The following is a 17,547-nucleotide window of genomic DNA, read 5'->3' on the forward strand; positions in this document are numbered from 1 at the left end:
CATCCTAGTGAAGTTCAACACGATGGGAAACTTAAACCTTTAACTCAAGTTGGAGAAGTTCTAAACTGGCAATCTGAAAACATGGTTTCTCAAAATTAGATTCTCCAAAACCTTGACAAAAGAGTGGATAAGATTGTTGAGAAAATAGATGAGACAGATGAGTAAATCAAGGTTTTATCCTAAAAAATGCAAAAGCATTACAGGAGCTTAAAATCCCAAGTATCTCAGCTAGATCGTGATTTGCGCCAGATGTTAGAAGAAAGAATTTTTGGCAAAACTTTTGACCAAAAAGAAAGAGAAATCAGAAATCTACAAGGCCAAGTAAAAGAGATAGATGATTTCTTAAGAGCCTCTCATAAAAGAAAGTCCAGGCCTGTTGAAAACTCTTTCTTTGACACTCCTGCTTTTCCTACATATTTCAAACAACCAGAAAGGCCTTCTCCTTTCTACCCTACCTATGTTTCATCACCACCAGATCAGGTTAGATACATACCTACAACTTATATGCCAAAATCAACTAGGACTACAACTCCCTCGACCTCCAAGATAAAAGGCAAAGCTTCATGCCTAAGCGCTTCATCCTCAGACTCTCAGGATATCTCTGAAACACCTCCTCCAAAAATCCAAAAGGAAGAAGAAACTCCTGATAAAAGTTTTCAAGCGATGGTGATCACTAGAAATTACGAATCTTCCCATCTTGCTGAAACATCGACACAAAAGGAAGATGAGTCCTCGACAGATGGTGACAATAACTCTGATCAAGAAACATCTACGAATGAAACACCAAGATTTGTTTCATCAAAATCAGAATATGAAGACTACTATATCCCAAGACTCTTCATGGAAAATATAAAAGAGGAAGATTCCTTTTTTGAGAAAGAGTCCCCTGAAGAAACTCTGATCCCTGAAAGGACTAAACCAAATGGAGGTCCTTGGTTCACTTATGATGATATTCCACCCAGCCGCTGGAGAAAAAGACTACTTGAATTTGGAGCATGGCTTGAAACCCAGATGATGAAAACAAGTGCAGATAGCTATAAGATCATTGAAGATTTTTGTTGTAGGATGACATGCACGATGAAAGAACGGTATCACAATCTTGGAACTTTCAAACAAGATGAGTTACACCGTCTAGAAACTACAGCTAATATTACGGGTGTGCTTCACCGTGAATTTATTGGTGATATGGAGATGTTTGATAGGAAAAACAGACAAGAATTCTTCGAGATGAAGCGTTGTTCCCTCAAAACAAAGGACCTCGACAAACACTATCATAGGATGGCTCAGAGATTTATGTCCTTAATGGATATAATGACCCTAGTCTTAAGAATACCTATGTCTCCTCTCTACCACAAGAACTCCGGCCAGAGATTCATAGAATGTTAGCCACAACTCAAAGGGATATCAAAACCATGAGTCTTGGACAGATTCACCAGGTGACGACAGAAGCACTTGAAAAGCTTTGCAGTTTTCATCACCAATGTTCAGAAGTTATAGAACAAAATTCAAAATTCACCCATGCCTGTAGAAAGCCCTACCTGGAGATTAAGTGTAAAGACAAAAAGTGTAACTGTGCAACAAAAAAGAAACATCATCAACAAAAATACACCAAATCTCATAGGACCTTCAAGGGAAAGAAAAAGAAGACTATGAAGTTCTTCAGAAGAAAACCTTTTAGAGGAAAAGTGAAAAATCATAGATGCTTTATTTATGGGAAGAAGGGACATTTCTCTAAAGAATGTCCTAATAATACCCATAAAGTCGCAAAACTGGTCAACTCTCTTCAGTCTCTAGAAGGAGACTTGGAATATTGTTATTCTCAGCAAAGCTCTGCTGACGAAGAAACAATTTTTGCCCTTCAAGACTCTTCGCCTGATGAAGCATCATCTTCAGAGTCAGAAGATGACAGATATCTCCATGTTTACTCCTTCAAAGAGATAAGAAGTTCTCTCCCTGGTCCACCTATCCCCTGTGTTGAAGTTCATGTCCTCGCAATAAAGTTTTCACATCCAAAGAAAGTTATAGCTTATATGGACATTGGGGCATAAATTACAATGATGAACCCTAACATTCTCCCAGCAGAATCGTGGGTGACACATGCTATATACTTTGTGGCAGCAGATGGGAAGGTCTTTAAGACATATTTAATGACCAAGGAGAAAATAGGAATTCAATTCTTCCTAGAGTGCATCGTCTGGACCAAGGTCATTGGCAGTGATCTTCCAAATAGAGATATTGTAGTAGGTACAGATGTCTATTCAGCAGTAAGCAGACTTCAATTTCTCCCCACAGGAATCAAATTCAAAAGAGAAAATTGAAGCCTTATTCCAGAATATTGAAACTATATTCCCTATCTAAGATCCCTGTTGGTTATGAAGAAATCAAGTCCAACCTACTCAAACTCTATGCAGACAGCCACGAAGAATTACGCCATCCAAAACCCCTATGGAAAAATAAGGAATTTTTTGTCCAACTTCCTTTTAAGCTAAATGAAGATGTTAATCCAACCAAGGCCACTCATCCAGGAAGGAGTCCATCAGATTATACATTAGCTAGGGAAGAATGAAACCAGTTGCTTAAGCGAGGTTTGATAGAGCCCACCAAATCAGAATGGGCTTGTCAAGCATTTTATGTGGAGAATAGATCTGAAAAGTTGAGCGGAAAAAAGAGGCTCGTAATTGATTACAAACCTCTGAATCATTTTCTCAAAGATGATAAATTTCCCATTCCAAAGACCTCGTCCCTAATTGTTTTCATCAAAGATGCCCAAACCTATTCTAAGTTTGATCTTAAGTCGGGATTTTGGCAATTGGGTATCAACCCCGACGATCGTTACAAAACAACATTTTGCATTCCTAACACCCAGTACCAATGGACTATGTTACCATTTGGGCTTAAAATGGCTCCGTCACTCTTTCAAAAAGCCATGAAAATAATTTTTGAAACCATTCTCAATAGTATCCTCATCTATATTGATGATGTGCTATTGTTCTCAAAAGATGAAAAGACCCATAAACAAATATTGGGCCGATTCCTTCAAATAGCCCAACAACATGGAATGATGCTCTCTGAAAAGAAAAGTCAATTTGGCAAAACAAAGATTGATTTTTTAGGGATGCATTTCTCCCAAGGGAAATATCATCCTCAACCTCATATTTCCCAAGAACTGTTAAACTTTCCTGATGAAAATCTCACTATTAAGAAAATCCAGCAATTTCTTGGTATAATTAGTTATATCAGAGATTTCCTTCCAAGACTGGCGAAATACACAAGCCGTCTATCACAAATGCTAAAGAAAAACCCCCCACCATAGGGAACAATGCAAACTGAAGTAGTAAAAGCCTTGAAGAAGATCGCACAAACTCCACCTGCCCTAAAAATCCCTGGAAATGGGAAAAGAATTTCGCAGACTAATGTCAGTGATCACTATTGGGCAGTAGTTCTGATAGAAGAACTTGAGGGGAAAAGATACTATTGTGGTCATGCCAACACACTTTCCCTCTGATTCTCATGGTCAAACAACTACCAGCTCATGCATCCACAACCAGGAATCTTCCTCCAGGAATAACAGTTTCCACTTCACCATCCCAGCTCAAATAATATGCCAGGAACAATCTCTCTTATTACATGACAAAAATCATAAGAAATAAACTCCAAGATCATTCTCTTTATTTCTCTGAAACAGCTTTCCTCCTACAAATTTTAATAAACCTAAATGTCAAATTCACAAAAAACCATTTATGGTATATCTGGTTTGCCACCATATTGTATTTTATGCCTGCTCTTATTCCCAGTGAAGCCATGTATCAACACATAATGAATCCCGAGAACCAAAAGTCCTTGATTTGGACTACTCTTGAATGGTATTCTCCATTACAATGGTGGAGAAATCAATTAAGACCAGTCACAGACGAGGTCAACGAGAGAAGATTAGCCTTAGAGGCTATTAGCAAGCTTGATGCGTGCTTTTCGCAAGTATACGAACGCGTCAGAGTAATATAAAAGATTGTCGAATCCACAGAGATCAAGTGTCAATCTATCGTTATCTATTGTTATGGTGTTTATCAAAGGCAATCGAGATAGGTGTTTTTTGGAGTGTTGAATAAAGATTAATTAATAAAGACAGGTTCGAATGTAATTCACGTAATCAATTAATAATCCAAGTACTTGCTAATAGAGCTACTTATGGGCAATGTTTCCTACTTTGAAAAGAACTAATTTAACAGGAACTGTCACTTTCGCGTATTCAGAACCGAGTTGTACTCCCTAATCAAACCCTCTTATTGTCACTTATAAAAAGGCGCGCATTGCGTTAGAGTAGTAAACCTATTTTTAAGAAATATAGTATCTTGACTAAGTTGAAAGTATTATAACCTGGATTTCTTAACCAAAAGAGGTTCTTACGAACCAGACTCTAAACTTATAAATGCGTCCGAAAATAGTTTTAAAATCTCTTTTCTTCTTAAGTTAAAAACTCCTAATGAACTAAATAAAGCGCTTTCGCTTTTTTTGAAATAGTTAAAAACAAATAAGTTTAGATAGACGTTGGACGGCTTTCGATCTTACCCAACGGAATTGAAGTGCGGGAAAACTTAAGTTAAAAGTTAAAATAGCCCTTAAGTGCTTCTACGAACAATTGTACGGATTATCGGTTCAATTACGATCCTTACATTCTAACCGTATAAATTTAGTTAGACATAGTAAAGTAAAAGTGCATTAATTTAAATAAAAGTAGTGCGAGTGCGAGAAATAAATAATTTAAAGCGAGTGCGAGGAAATAAATAATTTAAAGCGAGCGCGAGGAAATAAATAAAAGTAAAGCGAGTGCGAGGAAATAAATAAAAGTAAAGCGAGTGCGAGAAAATAAATAATTTAAAGCGAGTGCGAGGAAATAAATAAAAGTAAAGCGAGTGCGAGGAAATAAATAAAATTAAAGCGAGTGCGGGAAAATAAATAAGATAAAGACAAGTAATAAAAACCTGATCCAATCGGAGGGTTGAATAAATTGCAAAGCGGAAATGAAAATGGTGGCAGGATTAACTTCCTTCCAAAGTGCTCCAAACTCGATTACAGACTCTATCACAGACTTGATTACACAATTATGGTAACACTCCAATGCGAAGCGATTACCACTTTATAATACTGAATATATGCCTAAGTGAAACAAAGTTGCTCTGAGTTTGCCTCTGTTCTAAGTTTGGGTGATTGTAAAAGTGATTTCGAGTTTCTATTTATAAGCAAGTAAAAAGATGGAAATGACAAGGATGCCCTTCAACTTGAAAATGGGAGGGAAAACTTTTCCTGTTGTGGCGCCCACCACAAGGCCATGACGCCCGCCACAAGGCCAATCTGAGGCGCCTTAGTGGAAGTAGTGGGGAACGTGGCAGTTGAGGGAAGTTGAGCTTGGACACGTCATGGCAGGGTCTATGGCGCCGACCATGGGGTAGGCCACAAGTACAAAATGCTAAATTTTAGGGTTTTTAGCTTTTTTTCACTCCTTTTCTTGATCGGGGCTCCGATTAAAGTAAAAACCTAAAAACAAAGAAAAACATAGCAATAACACAACAAAATAGCAATAAAACAACTAGAATGCATGTGAAATCGGAGTCGAAAGTACGGTAAATTTCAGTGTTATTAAACTCTCCCACACTTAAACCTTTGCTTGTCCTCAAGCAAAACATTAAAAAGCTCATAAACGAAAATTTGTGTAAACGAGTGCTTCAGGTAAAAATTCTAAGTTCAAGTCGGGATGCAGTGATAGGTACTAACTGAGTGAACTAAGGGTATCATGATGACACTAATCCGCAAATACGGACATAAACTTCATTCCTATATTAACCAAGCCATATTATCCCACAATACCTAGGCCTGCCTCTTCATCTCTTTTTGTGTCCTTTTCAATCAGGCGCAATCACATTAAGCCCGTTATCCGTACATGCTTCATAGTAGAGTGGCCTGTTAGTGATCATGATCTGAGCATGGGGTTTCTGGCACATAAATATGTGTAAACCCTTTTATTGGACCCAATTGTAGTTGTGGGGGATCATATCGTAATCCACCCTACCGAGTTCAGTGCTAGATACCTCTGAACCAACTAACAGTGGGTAAGTTTTTCATTTTCTTTTTCTTTTTGTAGCAAATTTTTACAATTCTTTGGTTTAAATGACTTTGTGAGGGTCACCTATACCGGAGTTGCCTTTTTGCTTTCTTTTATTTTTTTGTTTTGCTGGATCATTCACTTATTTGCATCGGTCCCCTACGTAGAGGATGCGTAGGCCGGAGCTGACTGCTGAGATAAACTACTGAGGACTTATACGGAAATGATGATTAAGGTCATGGTATATGGGGTTTCGGGAGTGGTTCCTATATTTACGAAGTCTATGGTGCTACAATAATACTGATGTTTCACAAAGTTCTCCCAAGTCACCGCATCCTTACTCAAAACATGTCTTTAAAACCTGAAAACTTTCGGAATAACACTATTTTCTTTTGCAAAAAATTTTCGGTGGGGCTAAAGGTATGGGGAGGTAGGATTGTACTAAAGATATACTATATTTGGTGACTCGTCAGACTCATGCGTTATACTAAAAAGCAAAATAAACAACTAAAAGGAAATAAAAACAAACTAAAAACAGCAAAGAAAAAGCGATAAAGGTAATAAAGAAAAGACGATAGAGTCTCCTCCCACACTTAAATCGAACATTGTCCCCAATGTTTCGAGATAAGATAAGGGAAGATTTACCTGACAACCTATTGCTGACCACTAGTGCCTTCGCCATCCTGAGGTGGACGACGAGATTGGGTACGACGACGGTCTCTCTGATCCATCCTCGCCTGCAGGGCATCCTGAGCGGTCCTCACCTCTCGAAGGTTACCCAAAATGGAACCTTGAGTGGATTCAATGAGTGCCATGTGTCTCTGGTGGTTGTGTTGCTGAAGGGCTTGTGTGTCTGTGATTGTTTGCAGGGACTGTAAAACAGTGTCATAGGACCTGTCTGTCCTCCGTTGCGACTCTTGCATGAAGCTCATGTTATTGACCAGCTATTGTTGGATGGTAGAGAGTAGGTCGTCACACCTTTGCTCTCTAGCCATGTGATCTCACCACATCTCCTCCGTAATATAAAAGCCAGGAGCGGTACCTGCAGAAGAAGAAGATGGTGCGGTGTGTGGTGGTGAAGGATGATGGGGGACACATGGGGTACGGGAGATCTCTCCGATCATATTCATCATCAGTGTCATGTCCCGCCTCATCAGGAATGTTAGGAGGAAGAGGACCCAAAACAGGTGGAGCATCTAAAGCGTAGGTCCAATTCCTTTCATCTCGTACGTCTACACGTCTAGTGCACGGTAAAACAACAGATGGGATGGCTACACCATGAACCATAAGCATATAGCCTCCTTCTCTCCTCAAACGGCACAATTTCATGTCTCTTAGAAATTTTAGGTTAATTGTGCGAGGAGGTAAGGGGTCTAGGGTAGCCATCTCATTGTTCAGGTTAAGCGCCCGAGCAATAGATGTAATCAATCCACTAAAAGAAATCGGTCCCGCTTTATTCAAAGTTAAAGTCATATGGGCAAGCATTAACGGGACCGAATTAATTCGTCTATTTGTGAGGCTTCCTTGTAAAAATAGAAGCTCTCTAGCATTAACCTTGTTTGGATTCTCCCGGCCAAAAATAGTGCATGCCAATAGATATCTAAAAACTCTGATGGTCGGGTTATGCATAGTTGAGGCAAGAACTCCTTCAAAAGAGTTTATGGAAGTGTTTGATAAACGCTCCCAGAAGGAAAATACCTCAACTGACCATTCTGAATCCAAAGGGGCCTCACAAATAGCACCGTCCCCATGAGGGATTCCTAACAAGCTGGCTAGTTCGTCGGTACTGAGTTCATATTCAACAGCAAACATTCTAAATCTGACAGTACCAACTGTGCTAGCAGTGTTAGGGTTGACAATATAAATTAAGGAACTCAAAAATTCAATTGTCAACCGCTCATAGGTAGGTTCTTTGTTGGAAAAGAAATTATGCAAACCTAAATTATCTAATAAATGAAATATGCTATGATAGATACCTAAAGTGTAGAGACAGTTTTCGTCAACATACCTTGTCGGGAGGATTTCCCGATTTTGCAACCGTTCGATAATTTTTCTTTGTCTATCCCTCGGTTTCCCTCCTCGAAGAATGAATCCGTTAAACTCCATTTGAAAGCTCTTGAAAAGTGATGAAGAAGACGAAGTGGAATGTGAAAAGGTTGGATTTTTACGAAATCCGACGGATGAAAATGGAAATGGAAATCGGAAAAATGATTTGTACGGTGTGGTGGTTAGAAAAGTATGAGCTTTTTTGTGGGTTCAAGGATGTTTTTCCAAGGTGAAAAAATTGGTTTGGAAGGTTGTAAGGTGTAAAAATGGTGAAGAAAGGGGTTCTGCCCCGACCTTTTACAGATGCTGTGGCGGGCGCCACAGGGTTTATGGCGGGTGCCACAAGGCAAAATCTGGCTGGGCCGGATTTTGGTTCTTTGGCTTGGGCTTCTCTTGTCTTTTGGCTTTGAGGGGTCCGGATAGCATTTGTTTTGTGATTTTCCTAGCATCATTGACTTGCATAATTTTATAAAGGTAAAAACAAAAATAAAAATGAAACTGAAACAAAAATTAAATATTAGACTAATAAATAAATAAATAACTGAAAAATTAAAATGCAAATAAAACAAACATGAGACATATATAGATAAAAATAGAAATATCGATGTATAGATGTAGTTTATATAATATTCCAAATGCGATAATATAAGAAGGGTTATGTAAATACGAGAAATATAAAAAAGAGATAAAATAAGATGAAATGGTAAGGTCATGTAGTGGGGATGTCGTCCTCCTGGGAGGATCCACAGAGCATGGCTACCTCCTGCCTGAGCTCTGCGATCTCCTGATATAGACAGTCGGCTTCAGTAGCATGGGTGAGATCAGACACTCCCATCTGTAAAGTAAGGTCACCCACCTCCTGTCTAAGTTCTGCGATCTCTCTACGACACTCAGCAATCTGGGTGCGGATATCGGAGGTCTGCAATGAAAGATTATTAGAGAAAATGGTGATCCTGGGAGATGGTGGTGTAGGCGTGTATTCAGCAATGGGTGGTGATCTCGGCTCCTCGACGGTCTCTCCCTGGCCCTTCAGAGCATAACTCCAATTCGCTGGATCATGCACACTGGTCATCATAGGATCTGGCAGTGTGAAATAATGGATAGCCTCGCTGTCGACCAACATTCGGAACTGACATGGGTGGAAAAAGGCTCTCCTCATCAACCCTCTGGTCAAACAGAAGTCGATGTCCATGGTAGTGTACCCACAGTAGATCCGGAGATGTGACAGCTTGCGAGACAGACCTAAAGCGACAGCAATCTGTGTGATGATTCCGCCCACATGGATGACTCCTTCGGTAGACCTGGAGATACCGCTGAGACTATATAACAAAAAGTTCCCACATGCTACTGGGCGAGACTGGGATGCCCAAAATAGTAGGAAGATCTTCTCTTCACTCAGTAGTGTCTCTGCATCCGGCCTTCCCAGGAAGGAATGTGCTAATATCATCTGAAAGTATCTGAAGGCAGGGTTATGTATAACATGAGACAGCTGTGTAGACAGATCCTGGCTTTCGCCACCTGATATATCACTCCAAAACTTCTCAACCTCCTTACCCAGAAAATATCCCATAGGTGTCTCCGGGATAGCATCAGGAGTGGTCTGGAAACCCAGTAAGTCGTCGAACTCTTTCTGGCTGAAGGAGTACTCAACTCCAAAGAGCCTGAAAGCAGCATACCCATCTGGTCCAGAGTATGGGTCATAGTCGAATGAACTCAGGAACTCCAGTGTCAGGTTCCTGTAGGTGTTACTCAAGTCATCAGCAAACTTGTCCTAGTGAAGCTGGTGGCTAAGGAATCAGATACTCGGCTCGATATCCAGTGCCTCCATACAGTGTTGATCAGGATAACGTGTGGGTGCCATAGGGCGCTGATACAGAGCGATGTAGCGCTCTCTCTAAGCATTATCTCTATAGGCCACGTGCATGTCATCGAAATCCTGCATCCTGTAAAAGTTAAGAAAGTGATCCTGAAAATGCAAACCATTCAAATTTTAGTCTCGATGCAAAATATGATAAAATAAAAAATAAAATTAAATAAATGAGAAAAAGTAAAATGAAAGAAAAACCATGGGTTTCCTCCCACGCAGCGCTTGTTTAACGTCATTAGCTTGACGATTAGAATTTATACACCTGTAGTAGTAGGAATTGGTGGATCAGTCAGAGTGTGGCTTGAGTAGTATGCTGGAATGTCTCCTCCTTCGCAGAGCTTCAGTCTTTGTCCATTTACAATGAATTGACTACAGGTATCGTTCTTGATTTCCACGGCTCCGGATCTCAGAATCTTGGATACTTCGAAAGGACCAGTCCATCTTGAACGTGGCTTTCCAGGGAAGAGTCGTAACCTAGAGTTAAAAAGGAGAACATGATCGCCTATATTGAAGTTTTTCTTTACTATTCTTTTGTCGTGATAGGCTTTTGTTCTTTCTTTATATATTTTTGCATTCTCGTAGGCAGATTGCCTAAGTTCTTCTAGTTTATGAATGTCTAGGGTACGCTTTTCTCCAGCGGCTAGGTAGTTTAAATTCAAAGTTTAAATGGCCCAATAGGCCTTATGCTCTAATTCGAACGGTAAGTGACAGGATTTTCCGTAAACTAGTTGGTAAGGAGTAGTTTCTATAGGGGTTTTGAAAGCGGTTCTATAGGCCCATAATGCTTCTTGAAGCTTCTAAGACCAGTCTCTCCTAGAAATAGAAACAGTTTTCTCTAGGATTTGTTTTATCTCCCTATTAGATACTTCTACTTGGCCACTAGTCTGTGGGTGGTATGGTGTTGCTACTCTATGCCTAACTCCATATTTTCTTAAAAGTTTGTCAAATATTCTCGATATAAAGTGTGATCCTCCATCCCTTATGACTAAACGTGGTGTTCCAAATCTAGGGAATATATAGTTTTTAAATAGTTTGATTACTACCCTAGTGTCGCTTGTGGGTGCAACTATAGCTTCAATCCACTTAGAAACATAGTCTACAGCTACTAAGATATACCTGTTTCCTAAGGATGGTGGGAAAGGTCCCATGAAATATATACCCCATACGTCAAAGAGTTCTACTTCCTGAGTGTTTCTTAGAGGCATTTCATCACGCCTTGAAATGTTTCCAGTGCGTTGGCATCTATCACATTTGACAATGCAAGCATAGACATCACGCCACATGGTAGGCCAGAATAGGCCAGCTTGAAGAATCTTGGCGTATGTCTTAGAGGTGCTCGCATGTCCACCATAGGGTGCAAAATGACAATGCTCGATAATATTATTTACCTCTTCTTCTGGAACGCAACGGCGAAAAATGCCATCTTTACCCCTTTTCAAAAGGAGCGGTTCGTCCCAATAGAAGTTTCTTACATCGTGGAAGAATTTCTTCTTGCGGTGGTAGTCAAGATCAGGGGGTAATATATCAGCATCTAGGTAATTAACGAAGTCGGCATACCAGGGTACGTTACTTATTGCTAAGGAATTTTGAGAGTGCTTATAAGGATCTAGGTTATTATCTTCAATGGTTTCTACTCTAGCTATCAGTCTATCATAGGCGAAATCATCATTTATGGGTACTAGTTCTGGTTTTAGATGTTCTAGCCTAGAAAGGTGATCGGCTACTACATTTTTAGTGCCTTTTTTATCTCTTATGTCTAAATTAAACTCTTGTAGTAATAGAATCCATCAGAGTAACCTGGGCTTGGCATCTTTTTTACTTAATAGGTAACGAATGGCAGCATGATCGGTGTAAACTATAATTTTTGCTCCTACTAGATAAGATCTAAATTTGTCTATAGCGAAAACTACAGCGAGTAATTCTTTTTCAGTTGTTGCGTAGTTAAGTTGGGCAGCATCTAGGGTTCTACTGGCATAATAAATGGCATGTAATTTTTTATCTTTCCTTTGTCCTAGAACGGCTCCAACTGCATAATCACTAGCATCGCACATTATCTCAAAAGGTTCTGACCAATCAGGTGGTTTCATAATGGGTGCTGAGATCAATGTTGGCTTTAAAAGATTAAATGCGTCATTACATTTTTCATCGAAAATGAATTCAGCATCTTTCATTAAAAGTCCAGTTAAAGGTTTAGTTATTTTGGAGAAGTCCTTAATAAAACGCCGGTAGAATCCAGCGTGTCCATGAAAGCTTCAGACTTCTCTGATGGTTTTTGGTGGTTTTAGATTTTCTATAACTTCTATTTTAGCTTTATCTACCTCTATACCTTTTTCGCAAACTATATGTCCTAAAACTATTCCTTCGGTTACCATGAAATGACACTTTTCCCAGTTCAGCACGAGGTTCACCTCCACGCATCTCTCTAGGATTTTCTCAAGGTTAGCAAGACAATTGTGGAAATCAAATCCGTAAACCGAGAAATCATCCATAAACACTTCCATCATACCATCTAGGTAATTTGCAAAGATTGACATCATGCAACGTTGGAAAGTAGCTGGGGCATTACAGAGGCCGAATGGCATTCGTCTATAGGCAAAAGTTCCATAAGGGCATGTAAAGGTAGTTTTTCCTTGATCTTCGGGGTGGATAGGTATTTGGAAGAATCCAGAGTATCCATCTAGATAGCAGAAGTAAGGTTGTCTGGCTAGACGCTCCAACATTTGGTCTATAAATGGTAAAGGGAAATGATCCTTCCTAGTTGCTTTATTTAATTTTCTATAATCTATACACATCCGCCATCCTCCTTCTAAACGTTTTGCTACATGTTCGCCTTTATCGTTTTGCACGACTGTCATGCCTCCCTTTTTAGGTACTACATGCATAAGGCTCACCCACTTACTATCCGAGATCTGGTAGATTATACCTGCCTCAAGTAACTTAAGAACTTCCTTTTTAACAACATCACTCATTATCGGGTTTATTCTTCTCTGATGTTCCCTGGAGGGTTTTGAATCTTCTTCGAGCGAAATTCGATGCATGCATACAGATGGGCTTATACCTTTCAGGTCAAAGATATTATATCCTAAGGCTGAGGGATATCTTCGTAAAACGTCTAAAAGTTGGTTCGTTTCCTCTTGGCTCAAGGTAGCACTGACTATAACTGGACGGTTCATCTTTTCATCGAGGAACTCATATCTCAGGTTCTTAGGCAGTTCCTTAAGTTCTAAGGTTGGTTTCTTAGGGCATGGCATAGGATCTGGGATAAGGGATAAACATTCGTAAAGGTTATCATCGATGTAGGGTTTCTTAAAGTCATCATCTTCCCTTATGAGAGTTGATGGTAACCTAATTGTTTTTATAATTTCTTTTTGTTCTAATTCTCTAACACATTCATCAATGATATCTAAGGCATAACACGAGTCTCTCATCACAGGTGCCATAAGAAATTTCGAAAGTATAAATTCTATTTTCTCATCACCTACCTCAAATGTCAACTTTCCTTTCTTGACATCTATTATGGCTCCTGCAGTCGATAAGAATGGTCTACCTAGAAGGATTGGTATATCATTGTCCTCTTTGATGTCCATGACAACAAAATCAGTAGGGATAAATAACTGACCTATCCTAACAGGAACATCTTCTAAAATGCCTATCGGATACTTAACAGATCTATCGGCTAACTGAAGTGACATCTTAGTGGGCTGTAATTCTCCTAAGTTTAACCTCTCACAAACTGCTAAAGGCATTAGGCTCACACTAGCTCATAAGTCTAGAAAAGCTTTTTCGATGACATGATTACCCAAAAGGCAAGGAATGGAGAAATTTACAGGATCTTTATCTTTCTTTGCTAATTTGTCCTTGGAAATAGCATTACATTCCAAAGGCTTCGGATCGTCAAGTCTACGTTTGTTGGTAAGGATGTCTTTGAGAAACTTTGCATAAGAAGGTATTTGGGTGATGGCTTCTGTGAAAGGGATTTCTACATGAAGTTTTTCTATAACTTTAATAAATTTTTGATACTGTTTATTGATCTGGGTTTGTTTGAGTCTTTGCGGATATGGTATAGGTGGTTTATATGGCGGGGGTGGTACGCAAGTTTTATCTTTAGGTTCTTCTCCTTTTTCTCGACCTTCTTGGTTTTCAGATTCCTCTGGTTCCTTTACTTCGTCCGTGGGTTTGGTACATTCCTTAGAAGTTTTGTGTTCACTCAATCTAGGGTTTGATGGCTCATCATAAGTGTTCCCACTTCGTAGGGTAATGGCATTGGCTTGTCCTCTCGGATTTTGTTGAGGTTGTTCAGGGAATTGTCCTCCAGGTGTAGTCTGAGGGGCTTGGTTTAAAGCTACCTGAGAGATCTGGATTTCAAGCATCTTACTATGAGTAACTATTTGGTCAACCTTAGTTCCTAACTGAGTAATCAATTCGTTAACATGAATGTTTTGGTTCATGAACTCCTTGTTTTGTTGGGTTTGAGCGGTGATAAAATTTTCCATAATTTTCTCAAGGCTCGGCTTTGATGGCACAGGTTGCATAAGTTGATTTGATCTAGGGGCTTGATAACTAGGTCTCGGAGGTGCATTATTTTGGATAGGGTTATTGTTTTTATAGGAGAGGTTTGGGTGATTCCTCCATCCAGGGTTATAGGTATTCGAATATGGGTTCCCTTGGGTGTAGTTCACTTGCTCAGAGTGGGTTTCGTTTAATAGACTACATTCTGCAGATTGGTGTCCTTTGGTTCCACATATCTCACAATCCTACGAAACTGCGGCTATAGTATTCGGGTTTATGCGCATATGCTCGACTTTGAGGGCTAATGCGTCCATTTTAGCTTGCATCATGTCTATAGAGCTTAGTTCATGCACTCCTCCTTGGGCTTCCTTCTTCTCAACTGTCGCTCGTTCGAATCCCCATGATTGATGGTTTTGAGCCATATCTTCGATGAGGGCACTAGGTTCAGGATAAGGTTTGTTCATTAGCACACCGCCTGCGGCAGCATCGATGGTCATCTTTGTGTTGTAATGAAGTCCATTATAGAAGGTTTGAATGATTAACCAATTTTCTAAACCATGATGTGGGCATGCTCGTAACAACTCTTTATATCTCTCTCAAGCTTCGAACAACAATTCTCCTTGGTTTTGGGTAAATCTAGTTATATGGTTTTGAAGAATGACGGTCTTACTCGGGGGAAAGTATCTAGCAAGAAAAACTCTTCTAAGGTTATCCCAAGTCGTAATGGAATTGGGTGGAAGGGAATCTAACCATGATAGGGCTTTATCTCTGAGGGAGAAAGGGAATAATCTTAAACGTATTGCCTCAGGAGAAGCTCCATTGGTTTTAAAAGTGTCTTCTAATTGAAGAAATATTTTTAAATGTTGGTTTGGGTTCTCAGTAGCGAGACCTGCGAATTGTCTTTGTTGCACTAGTTGCAATAGGGATGGTTTAAGTTCAAAATTATTAGCTGAGATTGTTGGGTTTACTATACTAGAATTAGGTTCTTCATTAGATGGTTGAGCGAAATCTTTAAGAGGTCTTTGGTTTTGATCTTCGGCCATAGCTCTCTTAATTCTATGAAAGAATAAACATGCGCGAGCGTAACGTTCAGGTTCCGCCAGAGGGTATACTAAGCTTAAACTTCCGGTGCTGCGAGTTCTTCGCATTGACCGGTGGGAAATAGCCTAAGTCTAAACAATATAACAATAGGGAAATGATATTTCACGAAATTGGTCCCCGGCAACGGCGCCAAAAACTTGATGCGTGCTTTTCGCAAGTATACGAACGCATCAGAGTAATATAAAAGATTGTCGAATCCACAGAGACCAAGTGTCAATCTATCGTTATTTGTTGCTATGGTGTTTATCAAAGGCAATCGAAATAGGTGTTTTTTGGAGTGTGCAATGAAAAGTAAAGTGTTGAATAAAGATTAATTAATAAAGACAGGGTCGAATGTAATTCACGTAATCAATTAATAATCCAAGTACTTGCTAATAGAGCTACTTATGGGCAATGTTTCCTACTTTGAAAAGAACTAATTTAACAGGAACTGTCGCTTTCGCATATTAAGAACCGAGTTGTACTCCCTAATCAAACCCTCTTATTGCCACTTATAAAAGACGCGCATTGCGTTAGAGTAGTAAACCTATTTTTAAGAAATATAGTATCTTGACTAAGCTGAAAAGTAATATAATCTGGATTTCTTAACCAAAAGAGGTTCTTATGAACCAGACTCTAAACTTATAAACGCGTCCGAAAATAGTTTTAAAATCTCTTTTCTTCTTAAGTTAAAAACTCCTAATGAACTAAACAAAGCGCTTTCGCTGTTTTTGAAATAGTTAAAAACAAATAAGTTTAGATAGACGTTGGACGACTTTCGATCTTACCCAACGGAATTGAAGTGCGGGAAAACTTAAGTTGAAAGTTAAAATAGCCCTTAAGTGCTTCTACGAACAATTGTACGAATTATCGGTTCAATTACGATCCTTACATTCTAACCGTATAAATTTAGTTAGACATAGTAAAGTAAAAGTGCATTAATTTAAATAAAAGTAGTGCGAGTGCGAGAAATAAATAATTTAAAGCAAGTGCGAGGAAATAAAAAATTTAAAGCGAGTGCGAGGAAATAAATAATTTAAAGCGAGTGCGAGGAAATAAATAAAAGTAAAGCGAGTGCGAGGAAATAAATAAAAGTAAAGCGAGTGTGAGGAAATAAATAATTTAAAGCGAGTGCGAGGAAATAAATAAAAGTAAAGTGAGTGCGAGGAAATAAATAAAAGTAAAGCGAGCGCGGAAAAATAAATAAGATAAAGACAAGTAATAAAAACCTGCTCCAATCGGAGGGTTGAATAAATTGCAAAGTGGAAATGAAAATGGTGGCAGGATTAACTTCCTGCCAAAGTGCTCCAAACTCGATTACAGAGTCTATCACAGACTTGATTACACAATTATGGTAACACTCCAATGCGAAGCGATTACCACTTTATCATACTGAATATATGCCTAAGTGAAACAAAGTTGCTTTGAGTTTGCCTCTGTTCTAAGTTTGGGTGATTGTAAAAGTGATTTCGAGTTTCTATTTATAAGCAAGTAAAAAGATGGAAATGAAAAGGATGCCCTTCAACTTGAAAATGGGAGGGAAAACTTTTCCTCTTGTGGCGCTCGCCACAAGGCCAATCTGAGGCGCCTTAGTGGTAGTAGTGGGGAACGTGGCAGTTGAGGGAAGTTGAGCTTGGACACGTCATGGCAGGGTCTATGGCGCCAACCATGGGGTAGGCCACAAGTACAAAATGCTGAATTTTAGGGTTTTTAGCTCATTTTCACTCCTTTTCTCGATCGGGGCTCCGATTAAAGTAAAAACCTGAAAACAAAGGAAAACATAATAATAACACAACAAAATAGCAATAAAACAACTAGAATTCATGTGAAATCGGAGTCGAAAATACGGTATATTTCAGTGTTATCAAAGCTCAAGACTGTTTTCTTTCTACACATGCCTTATCAGACAGATCCCATAACAAAGTTACTTGATTGTAAGAGTTCTGTT

The 17,547-nt window shown here is 39.2% G+C and overlaps 1 non-coding gene across 1 annotated transcript; it reads left to right on the forward strand.

Annotated features, from left to right (window-relative positions):
• Positions 1 to 15,071: 15,071 nt before the first annotated feature.
• LOC127088727 (small nucleolar RNA R71) lies at positions 15,072 to 15,178 on the forward strand. The gene has a single exon (XR_007790550.1). It is a non-coding gene; the product is annotated as a small nucleolar RNA R71 (small nucleolar RNA).
• The last annotated feature ends 2,369 nt before the right edge of the window (positions 15,179 to 17,547 follow it).

The sequence above is a fragment of the Lathyrus oleraceus genome, chromosome 5 (assembly GCF_024323335.1).
Source record: "Lathyrus oleraceus cultivar Zhongwan6 chromosome 5, CAAS_Psat_ZW6_1.0, whole genome shotgun sequence".
NCBI lineage: Eukaryota > Viridiplantae > Streptophyta > Magnoliopsida > Fabales > Fabaceae > Lathyrus > Lathyrus oleraceus.